At 41.2% G+C, this 23,699-nt stretch overlaps 1 non-coding gene across 1 annotated transcript; it reads left to right on the top strand.

Annotated features, from left to right (window-relative positions):
• Positions 1-2,870: 2,870 nt before the first annotated feature.
• LOC127098771 (small nucleolar RNA R71) lies at positions 2,871-2,977 on the top strand. Its single transcript, XR_007793470.1, has one exon. It is a non-coding gene; the product is annotated as a small nucleolar RNA R71 (small nucleolar RNA).
• The last annotated feature ends 20,722 nt before the right edge of the window (positions 2,978-23,699 follow it).

Raw genomic sequence — 23,699 nt, forward strand, 5'->3', positions numbered from 1 at the left:
AGGTTCTGACCAATCAGGTGGTTTCATAATGGGTGCAGATACTAACGCTTGCTTTAAAAGATTAAATGTGTCATTACATTTTTCATCGAAAATGAATTCAGCATCTTTCATTAAAAGTCCAGTTAAAGATTTGGTTATTTTTGAGAAGTCCTTAATAAAACGCCGGTAGAATCCAGCGTGTCCAAGAAAGCTTCGGACTTCTATGATGGTTTTTGGTGGTTTTAGGTTTCCTATAACTTCTATTTTAGCTTTATCTACCTTTATATCTTTTTTAGCAAGACAATTATGGAAATCAAATCCGCAAACCGAGAAATCATCCATAAACACTTCCATGATACCATCTAGGTAATCTGCAAAGATTGACATCATGCAGCGTTAGAAAGTAGCTGGGGCGTTACAGAGGCCGAACGACATTCGTCTGTAGGCAAAAGTTCCATAAGGGCATGTAAAGGTAGTTTTTTCTTGATCTTCGGGGTGGATAGGTATTTGGAAGAATCCAGAGTATCCATCCAGATAGCAGAAGTAAGAGTGTCTGGCTAGACGCTCCAACATCTGGTCAATAAATGGTAAAGGGAAATGATCCTTCCTAGTTGCTTTATTTAATTTTCTATAATCTATACACATCGGCCATCCTACTTCTAAACGTTTTGCTACATGTTCGCCTTTATCGTTTTGCACGACTGTGATGCCTCCCTTTTTAGGTACTACATGCACAGGGCTCACCCACTTACTATCCGAGATCTGGTAGATGATACCTGCCTCAAGTAACTTAAGAACTTCCTTTTTAACAACATCACTCATTATAGGGTTTATTCTTCTCTGATGTTCCCTAGAGGGTTTTGAATCTTCTTCGAGCGAAATCCGATGCATGCATACGGATGGACTTATACCTTTCAGGTCAGAGATATTATATCCTAAGGCTGAGGGATATCTTCATAAAACGTCTAAAAGTTGGTTCGTTTCCTTTTGGCTCAAGGTAGCACTAACTATAACTGGACGGTTCATCTTTTCATCGAGGAACTCGTATCGCAGGTTCTTAGGTAGTTCCTTAAGTTTTAAGGTTGGTTTCTTAGGGCATGGCATATGATCTGGGGTAAGGGATAAACATTCGTAAAGGTTATCATCGATGTAGGGTTTCTTAAAGTCATCATCTTCTCTTATGAGAGTTGATGGTAACTTAATTTTTTTTATAATTTCTTTTTGTTCTAATTCTCTAACACACTCATCAATGATATCTAAGGCATAACACGAGTCTCCCATCACAGGTGCCATAAGAAATTTCGAAAGTATAAATTCTATTTTCTCGTTACCTACCTCAAATGTCAACTTTCCTTTCTTGACATCTATTATGGCTCCTGCAGTCGATAAGAATGGTCTACCTAAAAGGATTGGTATATCATTGTCCTCTTTGATGTCCATGACAACAAAATCAGTAGGGATAAATAAATGACCTATCCTAACAGGAACATCTTCTAAAATGCCTATCGAATATTTAACAGATCTACCGGCTAACTGAAGTGACATCTTAGTCGGCTGTAATTCTCCTAAGTTTAACCTCTCACAAACCGCTAAAGGCATTAAGCTCACACTAGCTCCTAAGTCTAGAAAAGCTTTTTCAATGACATGATTACCCAAAAGGCAAGGAATGGAGAAATTTCCGGGATCTTTATCTTTCTTTGCTAATTTGTCCTCGGAAATAGCATTACATTCCAAAGGCTTCGGATCGTCAAGTCTACGTTTGTTGGTAAGGATGTCTTTGAGAAACTTTGCATAAGAAGGTATTTGGGTGATGGCTTCTGTGAAAGGGATTTCTACATGAAGTTTTTCTATAACTTTAATAAATTTTTGATACTGTTTATTGATCTGGGTTTGTTTGAGTCTTTGCGGATATGGTATAGGTGGTTTATATGGCGGGGGTGGTACGTAAGTTTTATCTTTGGGTTCTTCTCCTTTTTCTCGACCTTCTTGGTTTTCAGATTCCTCTGGTTCCTTTACTTCGTCTGTGGGTTTGGTACATTCCTTAGAAGTTTCGGGTTCACTCAATCTAGGGTTTGGTGGCTCATCATAAGCGTTCCCACTTCGTAGGGTAATGGCATTGGCTTGTCCTCTCGGATTTTGTTGAGGTTGACCAGGGAATTATCCTCCAGGTGTAGTCTGAGGGGTTTGGTTTAAAGCTACCTGAAAGATCTGGGTTTCAAGCATCTTAGTATGTGTAACTATTTGGTCAACCTTGGTTCCTAACTGAGTAATCAATTCGTTAACATGAATGTTTTGGTTCATGAACTCCTTGTTTTGTTGGGTTTGAGCGGTGATAAAATTTTCCATAATTTTCTCAAGGCTCGGCTTTGGTGGTAAAGGTTGCATAGGTTGATTTGATCTTGGGGCTTGATAACTAGGTCTCGGAGGTGCATTATTTTGAATAGGGTTATTGTTTTTATAGGAGAAGTTCGGGTGATTCCTCCATCCAGGGTTATAGGTATTCGAATATGGGTTCCCTTGGGTGTAGTTCACTTGCTCAGAGTGGGTTTCGTTTAATATACTGCATTCTGCAGATTGGTGTCCTTTGGTTCCACATATCTCACAATCCGACGAAACTGCGGCTACAGTATTCAGGTTTGTGCACATATGCTCGACTTTGAGGGCTAATGCGTCCATTTTAGCTTACATCATGTCTATAGAGCTTAGTTCATGCACTCCTCCTTGAGCTTCCTTCTTCTCATGATTGATGGTTTTGAGCCATGTCTTCGATGAGGGCACTAGCTTCAGGATAAGGTTTGTTCATCAGAGCACCGCCTGTGGCAGTGTCGATGGTCATCTTTGTGTTGTAATGAAGTCCATTATAGAAGGTTTGGATGATTAACCAATTTTCTAAGCCATGATGTGGGCATGCTCGTAACAACTCTTTATATCTTTCCCAAGCTTCGAACAACGATTCTCCTTGGTTTTGGGTAAATCTAGTTATATGGTTTCGAAGAACGGCGGTTTTACTCGGGGGAAAATATCTAGCAAGAAAAACTCTTCTAAGGTTATCCCAAGTCGTAATGGAATTGGGTGGAAGGGAATCTAACCATGATAGGGCTTTATCTCTGAGGGAAAAAGGAAATAGTCTTAAACGTATTGCCTCAGGAGAAGCTCCATTGGTTTTAAAAGTGTCTGCTAATTGAAGAAATATTTTTAAATGTTGGTTTGGGTTCTCAGTAGCGAGACCCGCGAATTGTCTCTGCTGCACTAGTTGCAACAGGGATGGTTTAAGTTCAAAATTATTAGCTGGGATGGTTGGGTTTACTATACTAGAACTAGGTTCTTCATTAGATGGTTGAGCGAAATCTTTAAGAGGTCTTTGGTTTTGATCTTTGGCCATAGCTCTCTTATTTATATGAAAGAATAAACGTGCACGAGCATAACGTTCAGATTCCGCCAGAGGGTATACTAAGCTTAAACTTCCGGTACTGCGAGTTCTTCGCATTGACCTGCGGGAAATAGCCTAAGTCTAAACGATATAACAACAGGAAAATGAAATTTGACGAAATTGCTCCCCGACAACGGCGCCAAAAACTTGACGCGTGCTTTTCGCAAGTATACGAACGCGTCAGAGTAATATAAAAGATTATCGAATCCACAAAGACCAAGTGTCATTCTATCGTTATCTATTGTTATGGTGTTTATCAAAGGCAATCGAAATAGGTGTTTTTGGAGTGTGCAATGAAAAGTAAAGTGTTGAAATAAAGATATAATTGATAAAGACAGGGTCGAATGTAATTCACGTAATTAATTGATAATCCAAGTACTTGTTAGTAGAGCTACTTATGGGCAGTGTTTCCTACTTTGAAAAGAACTAATTTAACAGGAACTGTCGCTTTCGCGTATTCAGAACCGAGTTGTACTCCCTAATCAAACCATCTTATTGTCACTTATAAAAAGGCGCGCATTGCGTTAGAGTAGTAAACCTATTTTTAAGAAATATAGTATCTTGACTAAGTTGAAAAGTATTATAACCGGGATTTCTTAACCAAAAGAGGTTCTCACAAACCAGACTCTAAACTTATAAACGCGTCCAAAAATAGTTTTAAAATCTCTTTTCTTCTTTATGTTAAAAACTCCTAATGAACTAAACAAAGCGCTTTCGCTATTTTTGAAATAGTTAAAAACAATTAAGTTTAAAAGGATGTTGGACGGCTTTCGATCTTACCCAACGGAATTGAAGTGCGGGAAAACTTAAGTTGAAAGTTAAAATAGCCCTTAAGTGTTTCTACGAACAATTGTACGGATTATCGGTTCAATTACGATCCTTACATTCTAACCTTATAAATTTAGTTAGACATGGTAAAGTAAAAGTGCATTAAAATAAATAAAAGTAGTGCGAGTGCGGAAAGTAAATAAAAGTAGTGCGAGTGCGGAAAATAAATAATTTAAAGCGAGTGCGAGAAATAAATAAAGTAAAGCGAGTGCGAGAAATAAATAAAGTAAAGCGAGTGCGGGAAATAAATGAAAGTAAAGCGAGTGCGAGGAAATAAATGAAAGTAAATCGAGTGCGAGGAAATACATAAAAGTAAAGCGAGTGCGAGGAAATAAATAATTTAAAGCGAGTGCGGGAAAATAAATAAGATAAAGACAAGTAATAAAAACCTGCTCCAATCGGAGGGTTGAATAAATTACAAAGCGGAAATGAAAATGGCGGCAGGATTAACTTCCTTCCAAAGTGCTCCAAACTCGATTACAGACTCTATCACAGACTCGATTACACAATTGTGGTAACACTCCAATGCGAAGCGATTACCACTTTATAATACTGAATATATGCCTAAGTGAAACAAAGTTGCTTCTGAGTTTGCCTCTATTCTAAGTTTGGATGATTGTAAAAGTGAATTCGAGTTTCTATTTATAAGCAAGTAAAAAGAGGGAAATGACTTGGATGCCCTTCAACTTGAAAATGGAGGGAAACTGTTTTCCTCTTGTGGCGCCCGCCACAAGGCCATGGCGCCCGCCACAAGGCCAAAGTGAGGCGCCTTAGTGGATGTAGTGGAGAACATGGGAGTTGAGGGAAGTTGAGCTTGGACACGTCATGGCTTGGTCTGTGGCGCCCGCCATTGGGTAGGCCATAAGAGCAAAATGCTGAATTTTCGGGTTTTTGGCTCTTTTTCGCTCCTTTTCTCGATCGGGGCTCCGATTAAAGTGAAAACCTGAAAACAAAGGAAAACATACCAATAACACAACAAAATGATAATAAAACAACTAGAATGCTTGTGAAATCGGAGTTGAAAATACGGTAAATTTTAGTGTTATCACCCTTTTTTGTGTGCATATGTTTTTGGGTATAAATGATGTTTGATAAAATATAGAGTGTGGGGATGAGAAAAGAATTCATTGATTATATTTTTATGTTTGACAAGACCTCTGGTCTTATGCCTATGTACCAACATAAAAATGAGGGATCAAAACCCCGTAGTTCGTGGTAAAAATTTCAAATAAGTTGATGAATTGATTTTAACAAAAAATTTAAGTAAAAGGGCATAAAAAAGCCAAAGATTGAATGGGGTTGTTAGTTATTTTTGTCTTTTGAAATTCATGTCAATATGGTTAAGTATATTTACAAGTTTGATTTAAGAAAAAGTTTGAAAATTCAATGGCATAAGGCCAAAGTTTCTAATCATTAAAATATGTCTAAGTTTGAAAACACAAGCAAAGAAACTTTTTTGAAATTAGGGTTGTGACCTCTAACTTTCATCCTCAAGTTCCTCTGGATTAGGGTTGTGACCTCTGGTCAACCCTAATCAATGCAGTTCTTCCAACTAGGGTTTCTCAAGAGGTGAGGTATTTTCTTGGGATGAGGATCACATGATTATTATAAGGAGCTTACATGAGCTAGGGTTTCATTTTGAAGCAATTTCACCAAGTGATAGAGGTTCAAGTGGATCAAGACATTTCAAGATCATCTGAGGACCAAAAGTCAACTATGCAGTCAACTGAGGGCTATGAGGTGGGGAAATGAGTTGAGATACCTCAATCATGTTCAAATGGGGTCTATTAATCATTCTAAACATCCATCTTGAAGATTCAAAGGTCATGGCAAAAGTTACTATAAATGGAAAATGACCTATAATTCAAAGTTTCCAAATTTGGCAAGTTTCTGGTCCACATTCAACTTGACTTTTCAATATCAAAGGTATTTTAAATGTATTTTTGGTGAACATGAAAGTTGTAGATATTTGTCTCCCCTTTCCAAAAAGTCCTAATTCATATTCATATGATGAATGGTTGAGGAGTTATGGTCATTTGATCACAAAGTGTGCATGGAAATTCTAAATGGCATACCTTTTGATATAATGCTTCAAATTGGTTCATTATTTTTGCAAAGGGCTTCTCATGTTCAAGGCATCCCAAAATGACATCATTTGGCTCAATTGTGCAAGCTAAGCCTCAAGGAATCATGGTCAAAAGTCACATTATTTCACATTTGTTCTAAGGATGATATCATGCTACAAATCAAAATTCACAAAGAACCAAGGCAAGGCTTCATTTCAACTTTCTTCATAGACCATGTTTGAGTAAAAATGAGCCCTTGCCATGCATGAAATAGGCGTGTACATTCATTGTTTCACACATGTTCAAAATGAAGCAAATCTTCACCATTCATTCTTGGCTTAAGATACAAGCTAAATGACCTTCAAATCTTGACCCTTGGTTGTTCTTGAGAGGATTCCAGTCCTAGCATGGGGTTGAACACGTGCATTATGGCCATGGGAGCTTAATTTGCATTTTTGCAATTGGCATGATAACTCACTAATCAAGATTAGTAAATGGATAAAATGATTATCAGTGTCATTAGCAAGGAGTATAAATAGAGAAACCCTAATCATAACTACCATAACAACCATTTTTCAGATCTAGAATTGAAGAAACTCTCTCAATATCTCTCTCTTCGAATTTGCATTTTCTTCACACAAACCTCAAAGATCATTGCATATTCTTGATCCTCATGCTTCACTGATCAAGAATCATCCATCATTTGGTGCAATTCTTCAAGAAATTGAGCAGTTCAAGTGCATTATCATGATGAACGGATTTGGAAATTGAGGTGTACTCAAGAGGTTTCAGCCATTACTTTTTGCACAAAGCTTCAAAGGAAGACCATAGGAGTTGATCTGGAGCAGTTGAGCTCGTGAGAACGCGATTTCATAGATCTCCATTTCCAGGTGACTTCATTTCCACTCTCTCCTTTTGCTGTTTTTAGGTTATAGAATTGAAGATCGTGATGCATAGGTCATGAATATATGATTAGAATTGAGATTGAGTGAGAATTGAGGACGTAGTTGTGATTGGAAGTTTGGATCTAGAAACTTCTCTCCTTCGATTTGCAAAACCTAGGAGGAATTAGGAGAAACTAATAGGATATTTCGAATCAGCGTTGAAAAACGAGTGGAATGGTGGTGGTCTGGTGAATTTCTGGAAATTTTTGAGGTGGCGCCGCCGTGGGAGCCACCGGGGTCTCGTCGGAGAAGACGACCAGAGCGGAGCTCCGGCGTCTGTGTCATGGCTAGGGTTTGCTAAGTGTATGCTATGTGGCTTCATGCGTGGGAGAATGATTGGATGCGATGCGTTTGACCAGGGCCACGCAAGCGTGGAACGCTGACTGGGAGGGTGATTGGATTAATGAAATGGTGCATTTCATTAGTTTAAACATGGACCGTTGATTTCAGAGCGCGCCAGATCTAATGGCTGGTGTTTTTTCTGATTTAATTCAAATATTTCATTTCCCTCCATTTTCATTTTATATTCCATTTACTTTGGTCATTTTGTTTAATTCATAAAAAATACAAAAATTGTCCAATTGAGTCCCAATTTTTTTTTCATAGTTTTGTATTTGTGTCTACTTTTTTATGGTGTTAAACTCAAGAATTTTTTATGTCTGGATTTTTATGTGGGAATTTTTGAAGCAATATTGTGCCAAATTGATCTAGTGCATTCAATGCATTGTGAAATCCTCAATTTTGAACATTCTGATCCAATTTTTTGCATACATGACATGAATTATTGGTCACTGGTTTGGAGTTTTTTCTCACATGTTATCATCATTTTTGACACATAGAGGAAAATGTGACAATTTGTGTCACATTTTTGACATTGAATTGGTGCATTTTTGTTCACATAGCATTTGCATCATTCTGGATTTGATCTTTTGCATATTGAACATTCATGGCATAAGGAACGTATACAAAAAAATCCCAAAATCATTGCATGCATTTCTGATTTGATATGAATTTTCTAAATTGGAAGTTCATTTTGTGCATATTTTTGGTCATTACATGGCATAAGCAAGTTGAGGTACTTGATCATTGATTTGATGTTGGTCCTTTTAAGGACATTGGAGGGAGTGTTTGAATGTGTGATGTGCAAAAGGATGGGTCCTGGATTGGTCATTTGGTTAGGTTTTGAGTCTTGTCTTTGTACTAGAGTTTTGACCCAGTTTTAGGGTTTGTTCTTGGTCCATTTCTTTGACTTGGTTTGGGGTTTCCTTTGTGGTGTGAGCCTTTGCCTCTTTTACATTGGTTTGATCCCTGATTTGTGATTCAATTCATCTCATGTCATTGTTTGTTTATGCTTTGTTGTGTTTCATTGGATATACATAAACTAACTTTGTCGCTTGTTTCAGGTAGATACTCGTCATTGATGATTGGGTTTGTTCTCACCTTGTGAGATACAAAATGCATTGAGTTCTGACCTATTTTTGTTTTGTAGAGTTTTAATTGATGTGCTGAGCCCATGAGCTTATTTGAGTGCTAGGGCACTAATGCATTGAAGTGTGTAACTGTTAGAGGGTTTCACTGCTTGTTTTCTGGTTTTATGACTGAAGTACTAACTGTTTAGTCTTTGTACAGGTACCTTAGTTCCTTGCTTGCTTTAGCTCTTGCTTGAGCATTGGATTGTGGTTGACACACCACTCAGGTAGTTAGCTTCTTACTTCATGTAGTTTGAAGCCCTTTCACCTTTTTGGCAAGCATTTTGCTGGCAAGTCCTCCTTCCCCATGCTTTCTGTGTCATGAGCTCACCCTGTCCAGGGTTAAGAGCTATGAGGTCTCATCCTCATTACCATTTTGATCTGCTCACCCTGACGTTCAATGTCAGCGGTTAAGAGCCCATTTGATTACCCTTACACTTTGGCTTGTTTGTCAAGGTTGATATGACCCCTCTTGACTAAAGCCCACCCATTGTTTGAGACTCTTGTATGGATATAGTGTGTGATGCTTGTTCACTTGTGTTGGTATGTTTATTTGCTTTCCTCTTCTCATCTCCTTTTCTGTAGGAGTCGTACGATTAACTTCTGAGGAAGTTGAACGTATGAAGAGTTTAGACTTGAGTTGACTCGCGTCCAAGTTGAGTCAAATTCTTGTTAGAGACCTCGACTTAGGGATATTTGATTGGATGACAACTATTAGGCTCGAGTATTAGTCTTCCTATTAGTTTGTTGTTCCCCCGGTCTCTGGTTAGGAGAGTGTTTTACCCCTGGTAAGGGGAACTACGTCGCCCTGATTCTCATACCAGATGAGATACGTAGGCAGGAGGTTGTGAGCAATCTCTCCGGGCACCCTTTTCTTTGTTTTGTGTGTGTTCACCCTTTTCTTTGTTTTCGCGTGTGTTCACCCTTGTTCTCGACTTGTGTTTACCGTTTCGAGCCTTTGCTTCTGGCATTTGGTTTCTTTGGTGTGAGTACCCGTTTGTTTGGCGTGTGCGTGTGGCATGTTCCTACCTTAGGGGATTTCTTCTGTTATTAGTCGGGGTTCACTTGTTGGGGTTCACTTTGGTTACCTGTTATCCGTTCGGGGTTCGCCTATATTGACTTGGGGTTCATATTGGGGTTCATCTTCGGGGTTCATTTGTGATGATTGTTATTCACTTGGGGTTCATCTTTGGGGTTCATATTGGGGTTCATCTTCGGGGTTCATTTGTAACAATTGTTATTCACATTGGGGTTCATCCTTGGGATTCATATTGGGCTTCATCTTTGGGGTTCATTTGTGGTGACTGGTTATACATATCGGGGTTTATTCTGGATATTTGGTTACTTTGTTGGGGTTTGTTCTGATAAACTTTCTCTTTGGCGTTCGCTGGTTAGCGTTTGTTATTGTTAGGAGTCGGGTGTAAGTCCATGTATTGGCATTCTATTTCCTTTTTGTTATTGTTAGGAGTCGGGTGTAAGTCCATGTATTGGCATTCTGTTTCCTTTTGAGTGTTTCTTTTGACGTCTCAGCGTCCCTTTTTGGTGTCTTGTTTCAGCGTGCGTTAGCCGAGCTACGAGTGCTCTGATTCTCCTCTGGATAGAGAAGATACGTAGGCATAAGACGCGATGTCTTAGCGAGCATGTATCCTTTTCCTGAACTACGTTGACTCTGATGTTTGTTTCTGACAAACTACGTAGGCCCAGGATACAACATCCTGCCGAGTCCACTTCCTTCGTTTTCTTTCTCTTCCCCACCTGTTTCTCATTCCAGTTTGTGCAGTTTCTTTGAGCAGTTTATTAGCAACCCTTTCCTTTCCTTTGAGCTATCTTTTGAGCGTGGATCCCGTCGAGTACGGCGGACGTGAGGGGTGCTAACACCTTCCCCTTGCGTAACCGACTCCCGTACCTTGTAATCTCTGGTCGTAAGACCGTTCCTTTCCCTTTCTTAGGTTAGTCCTGCGCTCCCTTCCCGTCATAGGATGAATAGTGTCGGTGACGGCTCTGTATTTTCCCCGCCGGTTGTTTTTCGCGTTGCGACAGCTGGCGGCTCTACTGGGGACTGAAGTTGACCTCTTGCTGGTCCATCTTCCCTAAGCGAGTCAATCCTAGCGCTCTCTAGCGTAGTTTTAGGGTAGTTTGGGTTGCTTTTACTGCTTTATTTATTGCATTTGTGATTATTATACTGTGATTATATGTATATTTGCATATATGTTTGCATGCATCATGTTATCACTGTGTTGGATTCTGGACAGGTGTGGTTTCTCTTATTTGGGGGTGGGTGTTCTGAGTGGGGCTAAAACCCAAGCCCTAGTATACACCTAGGATTAGCGTGGTATCATGTTTCCTCACATGTTAGATCAACATGTTGTTGCGACGTGACATACCACAGCCGGACGAGGTTCTTTTGAGAGAGCTCTTCCTTGTGGAGTTTCCACTATGGTTGGGTTATCTCTTTTGAGCCGTTTACTTCGGTGACCGTTCTTTCCCGGATCTTTGGTTTAGATGATCTTATGAGAGCTACACGGCACACCTGAAAGGACAAACCCGTTGAGTATCTCGTCCGATTGTCGAGACCGATTATCCGTCTTAGGATGACCTTATAAGAATTCACCTGTGAGGGGAGGGGTTTGGTTCCTACAGGTACAGGTTCTGTTGGTGACTCTTTGATGGTGACTTTGGTTCGGTTCGTGATCGGGGTTCTATTTATAAGTTGGATTTATGGATATTTATTTCTGACACGCCGGAGTTCTGTCCGTGGTATTTATTGGCGGGTTCCGTTTATTTTGGATCCCCCGGGTTAGAGGTGGGGTTACTTGTTCAGATGATCTTGTTGCTGTCCGTTCAGTGATTTTCCTGTGATGATGGTGATGTATTCTCCGGTTCCGTTTATTTCGGATCCCCCGAGTTGGATTTGTGGTTACTTAGTCCCTTGGATGGTTGTGATCAGTTATGAGACCGGAATCCAGTACAGTTGATGTTCAAATGTCTTGGAGGATGGTACTATGAATTGCATTCATGCATCTGCATCATTCCCATTTTGCATTTAGCCGCATCCAACTCATGTTTATCCATATGCAGGGTACATTCTTGATTGAGATTCTGGTTGAGAGACATCCTTGTTCCAGATATGAAAGCACAACTTTCTGTTATATACGGCAAAGCCAGATGATTGATGTCAGAATGTTGCTGTCGGATTATTATCCGTCTCAATGAAGCTAGGATTGAAGGACAGAATGTTCCTCATACGGATAAACATTGCATTCATGCATGAATCATAATAACTTATCTTCTATTTTGCAGGTGTCGGTTTCTAACATGTTTGGTTGTTACAGGAATCATTGCTCGCGCACGCAGAATCATCCCTCTGCACGTAATTCGTCCGCACAGATACTTTACCAGACGCAACAAGCCTAAACTGATGGATTCATCCAACGCTGACATTCTCGAGCTGAAAGAGAAAATGAGTGAGTTGATCAATGCCATGCAAGGGTTCGCCCTGGAGCAGAAAGCAATCGCCGAGAAGGTGGAGAAGCTTGAGCTGGCTTCGATTGCCAATAATGACAATAGTCAAAAGGGTAACTCCAACCATGGTCCTGGTGGTTCTAGGGGTGGTGGCGATCCCAGAAGGAAGACAACTAATGGTGGTGTATTCATCAACAATGGTGGTGGTCTTGGTTTTGCTGCAGGCGATGGCCCAGGTCATGTTGGCAACATTCTGAAGGAAACTCAGTTTTCTCCTTTCTTTGGGGCTGTGGAGGATAAAGAAGAGGATCAATTCTCTATGCTGAATGAGCAGTTCGGTCAGTATGGTGTTCAACCGCCGAACAAAGAGATTCAGGTACTAGCAGAAAAGATTAGGGCTCTGGAAAGCCATACGACTCCTGGGACTATTAACATGACAAATATGGGGCTGGTTGAGGGGATTGTGATCCCACAGAAGTTCAAGGTGCCCACGTTTGATAAGTATAATGGAAGTTCTTGCCCGGAAACTCATCTTCAGGCCTTTGTTCGAAAGATATCTGCTTACACCATGGATCAGAAGCTCTGGATGTACTTTTTCCAGGATAGCTTATCTGGCGAGTCTCTCGAGTGGTACACCAAGCTGAGATCGTCAGATATAAAGAGCTGGTAGGATTTGGGGGATGCTTTCTTCAAACAATACCAATTTAACGCTGACATGGTCACCAAGTCGTACCCAGTTGCAGGGTATGTCTCAAAGGCCGAACGAGGGGTTTAAAAAGTACGCACAAAGGTGGAGAGAGTTGGCTGCCAGGGTTTAACCCCCATTAGTGGATCGAGAGATGTCGGACATGTTCATGGGTACTCTTCAGGGGACTTTTGCTGAGAGGATGGTGGGATGTCCAGTTACTGATTTTGCGGATATAGTAGTGGCTGGTGAGAGGATTGAAAGCTGGTTGAAAATGGGAAAAGTACAAGGAAATGCTTCGTCGTCTGGATTGAAGAAGCCCTTCGGAAATGGTCAGCGCAAGAAAGAGGGTGACTCGAGTGTTATGTATGCCCAAAGAGGACACGGTAGGAATCATTACTACCAGCATACTGCTGCAGTAACGATTCCTGCTAATAATCAACCCGCACAACAGCAACAGCAACAGCAGCCACTTCAACAGAGAACACAAAGGGTTGGGTACCAAGTTAGGGGAAGGATGGAAGATTTCCAGTTTGATAGGCCACCCATGACGTATGCCCTTCTGTTGAAGAAGTTGAAGGATCTCGGGTTGGTACAGTTGAGGACGTTAGCTCCGTTAGGACCAGATCAGAGGCCTGCAAGTTATGATGAGAACTTCAAGTGTGAGTTCCATTTTGGTGCTCCCGGGCACAATATTGAGGGTTGTAAAGCCTTTAAGCATGTTGTCCAAGACTTGGTGGATTCCAAGGCCATCAATTTTGCACCATCGCCGAATGTTAATGCTAATACCATGCCGACGCATGGTCAGATGACGGTGAATGTAACTTCTGAGGATAAAAGTAAAATTGGGGTGACGAATGTGGATCAGTTGAGGACCCCAATGTCTGTGGGTGAAGAGACTGACAGTGACTGCGAGCTCGACTCGTGGATAAAACCGTGCGTACCAGGAATGGAGATCCAGAACTGGAAAGCCGAAAAGATCATCACTGTCACTCTGCGTGAAGAGTAATATTTCTGTTTGTCAATTCTGTTTGCATGAAAGCCATACGTTTTGCCCGAAACGTAATGGTCCATTGTAAGGGCCACCTCATGTGTTTCATTTTGCATTATTTGCATCATTAATAAACGGATGTTTTTCGCATTAAAAGCGGTGTTCTCTATTTTTCATTTATTTTTGCAGTTTAAAAAAAAAATAACATAATAAAAATGGCAATGTTTGTTTTCATTTTCCTTCCTTTTTAATTTGTCTCGTTCCGACCCTAAAGCAATGCATGAATCAACATTCATGTAGAAGCGATTATTCTCCGGATCTCATTGATGACAATCCTGTTACACCCCTATATGACTTCGACAACCCGATCTATCATGCCGATGAAGAAGGCGAAGAAGATTGTGAACCGCCGGAAGAGTTAGCCAGGTTGTTGAAACAAGAGGAGAAGGTGATTCAACCGCACGAGGAGCAAGTTGAGATTGTTAATCTGGGTACCGATGAGGTCAGAAAGGAAGTAAAAATTGGGGCCGCTTTGGAGATGAATGTCAAGAGCAGAATGGTAGCACTGTTGAAAGAGTATGTTGATATCTTCGCCTGGTCTTATCAAGATATGCCAGGGTTGGATACCAATATTGTTGTACACAAGTTGCCATTAACAGAAGATTGTCCCCCAGTAAAGCAGAAGTTGCGCAGAACTCGACCCGAGATGGCCATAAAAATCAAAGAGGAGGTACAAAAGCAGTTGGATGCTGGTTTCCTAGCTGTCACTAATTATCCGCCTTGGGTCGCGAACATTGTGTCGGTACTGAAGAAGGATGGAAAGGTGAGGATGTGTTTGGACTACCGAGATTTGAACAGAGCTAGCCCGAAAGATGATTTCCCATTACCTCACATCGATGTGTTGGTAGATAATACAGCTCAATTCTCGATGTTTTCCTTCATGGATGGCTTTTCTGGCTATAATCAAATTAAAATGTCGCCAGATGATATGGAGAAAACAACGTTCATCACACCGTGGGGTACTTTTTGTTATAAGGTGATGCCATTCGGTCTCAAGAACGCCGGTGCCACGTATCAAAGAGCTATGGTGACCTTGTTTCATGATATGATTCATCATGAGATCGAATGTTATGTTGATGACATGATAGCAAAGTCACAAACAGAAGAAGGGCATTTGGTAGACTTTGCCAAGTTGTTTGACCGGTTGAGACAATTCAAATTGAGGTTGAATCCGAATAAGTGCACTTTTGGAGTGCGGTCCGGCAAGTTGCTGGGGTTTATTGTAAGTGAAAGGGGAATCGAGGTTGATCCTGCCAAAGTAAAAGCGATACAAGAAATGCTTGAACCGAGAACAGAAAAAGAGGTTCGTGGTTTCTTAGGTAGATTGAACTACATTTCGCGGTTCATATCTCATCTAACAGCCACTGTGAACCCATATTCAAGTTGTTGAGAAAAGATCAAACGGTCAAGTGGAATGACGATTGCCAAGCGACATTTGAAAAAATAAGAATATTTGTAGGAGCCTCCGATTTTGATGCCTCCTGCGGAGGGGCGACCGTTAATCCTGTAGTTGACAGTCCTCAAGGGGTCTATGAGGTGTGTACTGGGACAGCATGACGAGTCTAGTCGAAAAGAGCATGCAATTTACTACCTTAGCAAAAAGTTTACCGACTGTGAAATAAGATATTCACTGCTCGAGAAAACTTTCTGCGTTTTGGCATGGGCTGCTCGCCGACTGAGACAGTATATGCTGGTTCATACCACTTTGTTGATTTCCAAGATGGATCCGATCAAGTATATATTTGAGAAGCCAGCATTGACCAGACGGATTGCGAGATGGCAAATGATTTTGACTGAATACGATATCCAGTACACTTCTCAAAGAGCAATAAAGGGGAGTGTATTGTCTGATTACCTCGCCCAGCAACCCATTGAGGATTATCAACCGATGAAAATTGAGTTCCCTGATGAGGACATCATGTTTCTCAAATCGAAAGATTGTGAGGAATCTATCCCGGAGGAGGGGCCTGACCCTGAGTCCGAATGGATTCTGATGTTTGATGGGGCCGTTAACGTGAATGGTAGCGGAGTTGGTGCTGTTTTGGTTACGCCGAAGGGATCCCACATTCCTTTTGCTGCCCGACTAACATTTGAACGCACCAACAATGTGGCTGAATACGAAGCTTGTATCTTGGGTGTCGAAGAGGCGATTGATTTGCGAATCAAGAACCTTGTTATTTATGGAGATTCAGCTTTGGTTGTGAACCAGGTTAACGGGAAATGGTATACGCATCAATCCCACTTAATTCCATACCAGGATTATACGAGGAGATTGTTGACGTTCTTCACCAAGGTGGAATTACACCATGTGCCGAGGGAAGAAAATCCTTTAGCAGATGCCTTGGCTACTCTGGCCGCTTTGATTAAAGTGCAGTGGTGGAATCAAGTTCCTAATGTTGAGGTGGGACGGCTGGATAGACCGGCTTATGTGTTTGTTGTCGAAACAGTGCCTGATGATGAAAAGCCGTGGTATTATGACATCAAGCGTTATCTGGAGACCCAAGAGTATCCCGAGGGAGCGTCTAAGAAGGACCGAAAGACTCTGAGGAGGTTGGCCATGACGTTCTATCTTAATAAAGATAGGGTTTTGTACAAGAGGAATTTTGATTGGGTTTTGCTCAGATGTGTTGATGACAAAGAGGCAAGCCAATTGATGAAAGAGGTGCACGAGGGATCGTTTGGTACCCACGCCAGCGGGAATGCGATGGTGAAAAAGTTGCCAAGGGCTGGATATTACTGGATGACAATGGAGGCTCAGTGTTTCACCTTCGTACGGAAATGTCATAAATGCCAGATTTATGCTGACAAGGTGCACGTGCCTCCAAATCCGTTGAGTTTGATGTCGTCTCCATGGCCGTTTGCTATGTGGGGCATTGATATGATCAGAAAGATCGAGCCTACGGCTTCGAATGGGCACAGGTTCATACTAGTGGCTATTGATTACTTCACCAAGTGGGTGGAAGCGGCGTCTTATGCAAACGTGACGAAGCAGGTCGTGGCCAGGTTCCTGAAAAGAGACATCATTTGCAGATATGGGGTTCCCGAAAGAATCATCACTGATAATGGTTCTAATCTCAACAACAAGATGATGGAAGAACTGTGCCGGGAGTTCAAGATCGAGCATCACAATTCTTCTCCTTATCGTTCAAAGATGAATGGGGCGGTCGAGGCGGCTAATAAGAATATTAAGAAGATTGTGCAAAAAATGGTCGTGACCTATAAGGATTGGCACGAGATGTTGCCGTTTGCATTGCACGGGTATCGAACCTCAGTGCGTACATCTACTGGGGCAACGCGTTTCTTGCTTGTGTATGGGATGGAAGTTGTGCTACCAGTTGAGGTCCAGATTCCGTCATTGAGAGTCCTGATGGATGTGAAATTGGAAGAGGTTGAATGGGTAAGGACTCGGTATGAAGAGTTGAGCCTGATTGAGGAAAAGAGGCTGGCGGCCATTTGTCATGGGCAGTTATACCAGCAGCGTATGAAGCGTGCTTTTGACCGAAGGGTGCGACCTTGTGTGTACCATGTGGGAGATATGGTGTTGAAAAGGATCCTTCCTCCTCAGAACGATCGTCGGGGCAAGTGGACACCCAATTATGAAGGTCCATTCGTGGTCAAGAAGGTTTTCTCTGGCGGAGCCTTATTGTTGACGACCATGGATGGTGAGGATTTTCCATCCCCTGTGAATGCGGACGCAGTTAAAAAATACTTCGTATAAGAGACCCGTTGGACGGAAAGAATAAAATAGTCCAGGCAAAAATGGGCATCCCGGCGAACCAAAAAAAAAAGCAAAAAAAAATGAAAATGAAAAAGGTTCAGGCAAAAATTAGGGATAAAAAGGAAAAAACTGTACACCCGGCAAGTCAAAAACCCCACAAGGGCGGCTTGGGCAAAAAAGGGTATCCCGGTGGACTGAAAACCCGAAAGGGCGGTCCAGGAAAAAGAGGGAGTGAAACGAACAACTGCGTCTAGCATGGTCGTTTGTACTGTGGATATGACACATGCATAATCTAAAAGCGGAGATCGGTCGGAAGCGTCTTGTTTCGGAAGGCAGAAAGCGCGGAGAGTCTTGAGGACATATGGGTTGTAACCGGGTTGGAACTCGACGAGATCACGGGTTCACATTGCCATTAGGATAGATTTTCCTTTTGTGTGCAATTACCTCTTTTCAGGGATTGCTTCATGTGTATTGCTCAGTTACGAGCCACCTTTTTCAATCAATAAAATGCATATTCAGTCAAATAATTTTGTTTTTGTTTTCATTACCGCTTTGATTGCAAAAACATCCGGTTATTTTGATAAGAATCTTTGCATTTTGAGATGTAGGGGTCTCTTCCAATGCATGTTTAGAGGATTGAAACTTGAAATCTTATTCGGAAGGTAGAGTGACCTGGGTGTTGAAATTTTGGCGCGCCTAGGGCACATTTTATCTAACGATCTCTTTTGCAGGTGTTGTTGGTTATTTTCACTCACTTGCAGGTGGTGGTGCGAAGCATTTCTTTTTGACAAAAGATTCCTTTGGGGGTCCAATCAGGGGCGAGGAATTGAAGAATAGTGTAGAGACGGCGAAAGAATTGCGACGATCCTAGGGGGTTAATCAAGAAGACTCTTCAAAGGCTGATGACTGGAGATTTGGCACGAATCTAAGGAGGTTGATTTTCTTGAAGTAGGGAGAAGTCGAGAGTACAAGGTGATGAATCGGAAAAGACCAGATGAGTCTGGGAGCTCTCAAAAGTGGAAAGTTAACACTGTGGTTAGATGGTGAATACCAGTGTTCGACGAGTCGACGGGTGTTCCGTGTCAAATATTTTGTATCTCCCCAGCGGGTTCGAGGTCGGTGTTTCCTTAGCAGTCAGCCCTGAAGGTTGTTGTTCCCCCGGCAGGGGTGTGCGTTGGTAGATTTTCCCCAGTAAAGTCGCCAAGCAGATCGAGTTCAGTAGAGGTCATCCCCAGTGAGGGTTACTCTTTTCTCGGCATCAGTGATATCCCAAGCAGGGTCGGAGATTGAAGCGATATCGAGTTCCTCAACAGAGTTGCTCGTGCCGTCCCCTGAGGGGGATACTTTTTATGCATTCATCATTTAGAGAAGCATATCATATTGCATAACTAATTGCGTAGCATTTCCATGGTTATGGAGCATTACGCTGTAAAACTCATGCATCGGCATTGCAAGCATAAGCTAGTCTCGAGCCGTGGTTACCATTTGAGGGTTGGTTTAACTGGTTGGTGAAGATGTTACTCTAAGGAGGTTGGCATCGTGATTTTGAATCAACAGTATTCCCCAGTAGCGCGATATTGGAGGAAGAGATTCCGTCGTGCGGAGATGGAAATGAAGATTGGAGAACGTTACGCGATCAGCGCGGAGATTGGGGTCCACCAGGAGAAAAGGAAGTGCTAGGCTTTTTCTGGAGAACGGGGTTCAACTGGAGATGGATATTGGAATTGAAGATTGTATCCGGGATGAGGTCCTCAGGATTGTCTTCTGATCATGTATCACCTTAGACTTTGGCGAGGCCAAGAGAAGTCGTTATGGGTGTCTTCAAGGGAAGAAATGCACATGTTACCTTCCTTTTGTGAAGGTGTACCCTCTGGTATGTCGCCATCAGAGTGGTGGTTGGTGTTATTTCTGGCGTTGCCAACGGAATTATCACAAGAGAATGGAGAACGGGGTTCAAATGGAGAAAAGGAGACGCAGGGTGTCTTCTGGAGAATGGGGTTCACAATGACGATCGAGAGTTATCGTCAGGCGACTGGGGTTCAAATGGAGAATGGGGTTCATTGTTTGGCAGCAAGAGTGACATGAAGTTGTCGGAATTCAAATGCGATGATCAGGGATCATCCGCGCGAAAGAAAAATATTTGTGTAGGGGTCCAAGAAAAATCAAAAAAGTTTTGGGGTTCAAGAAAAGCAAAAAAAAAATCCAGTGGAGCGCAAATTGTTCGTTTGTTCTTGGTATTCAATCACTCTTCACCCTGATCATCTGAAAGCCGAGGTTGTTCATATCGACAGGTTCACAGTGGATTGAATAGGGGCAGCTGTAACACCTCAAAATTTGCCCTCCTCTTCTTGAGACTAGTTTGGGACATTGCATTTCATGTTTTAGGGCATTAGGCATTGCATTTTGCATCTCATATGAAAATAAGAAGGTCATCCTCTAAAGTCTTTTCAAAAGATGGGGAAGTTAGGTGATTCAAGCCTGAGGGTCTCTGTGAATTGATCATCAGCCATCTGAGGGTATGGGCTCCAATTAGGGTTTCTTGATTCTTCAAAGGTTTTGAGCATCATCTTATATGCAAGGACATATCACCATCATCATGGTTCTATCATCATCAAAGGTTTCAGAGTTCAACCTCAAGTTCCTCTGGATTAGGGTTGTGACCTCTGGTCAACCCTAATCAATGCAGTTCTTCCAACTAGGGTTTCTCAAGAGGTGAGGTATTTTCTTGGGATGAGGATCACATGATTATTATAAGGAGCTTACATGAGCTAGGGTTTCATTTTGAAGCAATTTCACCAAGTGATAGAGGTTCAAGTGGATCAAGACATTTCAAGGTCATCTGAGGACCAAAAGTCAACTGTGCAGTCAACTGAGGGCTATGAGGTGGGGAAATGAGTTGAGATACCTAAATCATGTTCAAATGGGGTATATTAATCATTCTAAACATCCATCTTGAAGATTCAAAGGTCATGGCAAAAGTTACTAAAAATGGAAAATGACCTATAATTCAAAGTTTCCAAATTTGGCAAGTTTCTGGTCCACTTTCAACTTGACTTTTCAAGATCAAAGGGATTTCAAATGGATTTTTGGTGAACATGAAAGTTGTAGATCTTTGTCTCCCCTTTCCAAAAGTCCTAATTCATGTTCATATGATGAATGGTTGAGGAGTTAGGGTCATTTGATCACAAAGTGTGCATGGAAATTCTAAATGGCATAACTTTTGATATAATGCTTCAAATTGGTTCATTCTTTTTTCAAAGGGCTTCTCATGTTCAAGGCATCCCAAAATGACATCACTTGGCTCAATTGTGCAAGCTAAGCCTCAAGGAATCATGGTCAAAAGTCACATTATTTCACATTTGTTCTAAGGATGATATCATGCTACAAATCAAAATTCACAAAGAACCAAGGCAAGGCTTCATTTCAACTTTCTTCATAGACCATGTTTGAGTAAAAATGAGCCCTTGCCATGCATGAAATAGGCGTGTACATTCATTGTTTCACACATGTTCAAAATGAAGCAAATCTTCACCATTCATTCTTGGCTTAAGATACAAGCTAAATGACCTTCAAATCTTGACCCTTGGTTGTTCTTGAGAGGATTCCAGTCCTAGCATGGGGCTGAACACGTGCATTATGGCCATGGGAGCTTAACTTGCATTTTTGCAATTGGCATGATAACTCACTAATCAAGATTAGTAAATGGATAAAATGATTATCAGTGTCATTAGCAAGGAGTATAAATAGAGAAACCCTAATCATAACTGCCATAACAACCATTTTCAGATCTAGAATTGAAGAACCTCTCTCAAAATCTCTCTCTTCGAATTTACATTTTATTCACACAAACCTCAAAGATCATTGCATATTCTTGATCCTCATGCTTCACTGATCAAGAATCATCCATCGTTTGGTGCAATTCTTCAAGAAATTGAGCAGTTCAAGTGAATTATCATGATGAATGGATTTGAAAATTGAGGTGTATTCAAGAGGTTTCAGCCATTGCTTTTTGCACAAAGCTTCAAAGGAAGACCATAGGAGTTGATCTGGAGCAGTTGAGCTCATGAGAACGCGATTTCATAGATCTCCATTTCCAAGTGACTTCATTTCCACTCTCTCCTTTTGCTGTTTTTAGGTTATAGAATTGAAGATCGTGATGCATAGGTCATGAATATATGATTAGAATTGAGATTGAGTGAGGATTGAGGACGTAGTTGTGACTGGAAGTTTGGATCTAGAAACTTCTCTCCTTCGATTTGCAAAACCTAGGCGGAATTAGGAGAAACTAATAGGATATTTGGAATCAGCGTTGAAAAAGGAGTGGAATGGTGGTGGTCTAGTGAATTTCTGGAAATTTTTGAGGTGGCGCCACCGTGGGAGCCACCGGGGTCTCGTCGGAGAAGACGACCGGAGCGGAGCTCCGGCGTCTGTGTCATGGCTAGGGTTTGCTGAGTGTATGCCATGTGGCTTCATGCGTGGGAGAATGATTGGATGCGATGCGTTTGACCAGGGCCACGCAAGCGTGGAACGCTGACTGGGAGGGTGATTGGATTAATGAAACGGTGCATTTCATTAGTTTAAACATGGACCGTTGATTTCAGAGCGCGCCAGATCCAATGGCTGGTGTTTTTTCTGATTTAATTCAAATATTTCATTTCCCTCCATTTTCATTTTATATTCCATTTACTTTGGTCATTTTGTTTAATTCATAAAAAATACAAAAATTGTCCAATTGAGTCCCAATTTTTTTTTCATAGTTTTGTATTTGTGTCTACTTTTTTATGGTGTTGAATTCAAGAATTTTTGATGTCTGGATTTTTATGTGGGAATTTTTGAAGCAATATTGTGCCAAATTGATCTAGTGCATTCAATGCATTGTGAAATCCTCAATTTTGAACATTCTGATTCAATTTTTTGCATACATGACATTCATACATGACATGAATTATTGGTCACTGGTTTGGATTTTTTCTCACATGTTATCATCATTTTTGACACATAGAGGAAAATGTGACAATTTGTGTCACATTTTTGACATTGAATTGGTGCATTTGTGTTCACATAGCATTTGCATCATTCTGGATTTGATCTTTTGCATATTGAACATTCATGGCATAAGGAACTTATACAAAAAAATACTGAAGTCATTGCATGCATTTCTGCTTTGATATGAATTTTCTAAATTGGAAGTTCATTTTGTGCATATTTTTGGTCATTACATGGCATAAGCAAGTTGAGGTACTTGATCATTGATTTGATGCTGGTCCTTTTGAGGACATTGGAGGGAGTGTTTGAATGTGTGATGTGCAAAAGCATGGGTCCTGGATTGGTCATTTGGTTAGGTTTTGAGTCTTGTCTTTGTACTAGAGTTTTGACCCAGTTTTAAGGTTTGTTCTTGGTTCATTTCTTTGACTTGGTTTGGGGTTTCCTTTGTGGTGTGATCCTTTGCCTCTTTTACATTGGTTTGATCCCTGATTTGTGATTCTATTCATCTCATGCCATTGTTTGTTTATGCTTTGTTATGTTTGATTGGATATACATAAACTAACTTTGTCGCTTGTTTCAGGTAGATACTCGTCATTGATGATTGGGTTTGTTCTCACCTTGTGAGATACAAAATGCATTGAGTTCTGACCTATTTTTGTTTTGTAGGGTTTTAATTGATGTGGTGAGCCCATGAGCTTATTTGAGTGCTAGGGCACTAATGCATTGAAGTGTGTAACTGTTAGAGGGTTTCACTGCTTGTTTTCTGGTTTTATGACTGAAGTACTAACTGTTTAGTTTTTTGTACAGGTACCTTAGTTGCTTGCTTGCTTTAGCTCTTTCTTGAGCATTGGATTGTGGTTGACACACCACTCAGGTAGTTAGTTTCTTACTTCATTTAGTCTGAAGCCCAGTCACCTTTTTGGCAGGCATTTTGCTGGCAAGTCCTCCTTCAGAGGCTCTGTTTGTGTTTGTTTAAAATTGTGTCCAAAGACCTCCAAGAAGAGGCATGTGTTATACTTGACAAGACCTCCAACAGAAGAGGCAATTGACGGATAAAAGGGATTAGTAGCCAATCCCCCGT

Source organism: Lathyrus oleraceus, chromosome 6 (genome assembly GCF_024323335.1).
Source record: "Lathyrus oleraceus cultivar Zhongwan6 chromosome 6, CAAS_Psat_ZW6_1.0, whole genome shotgun sequence".
In the NCBI taxonomy this organism is placed as follows: Eukaryota; Viridiplantae; Streptophyta; class Magnoliopsida; order Fabales; family Fabaceae; genus Lathyrus; species Lathyrus oleraceus.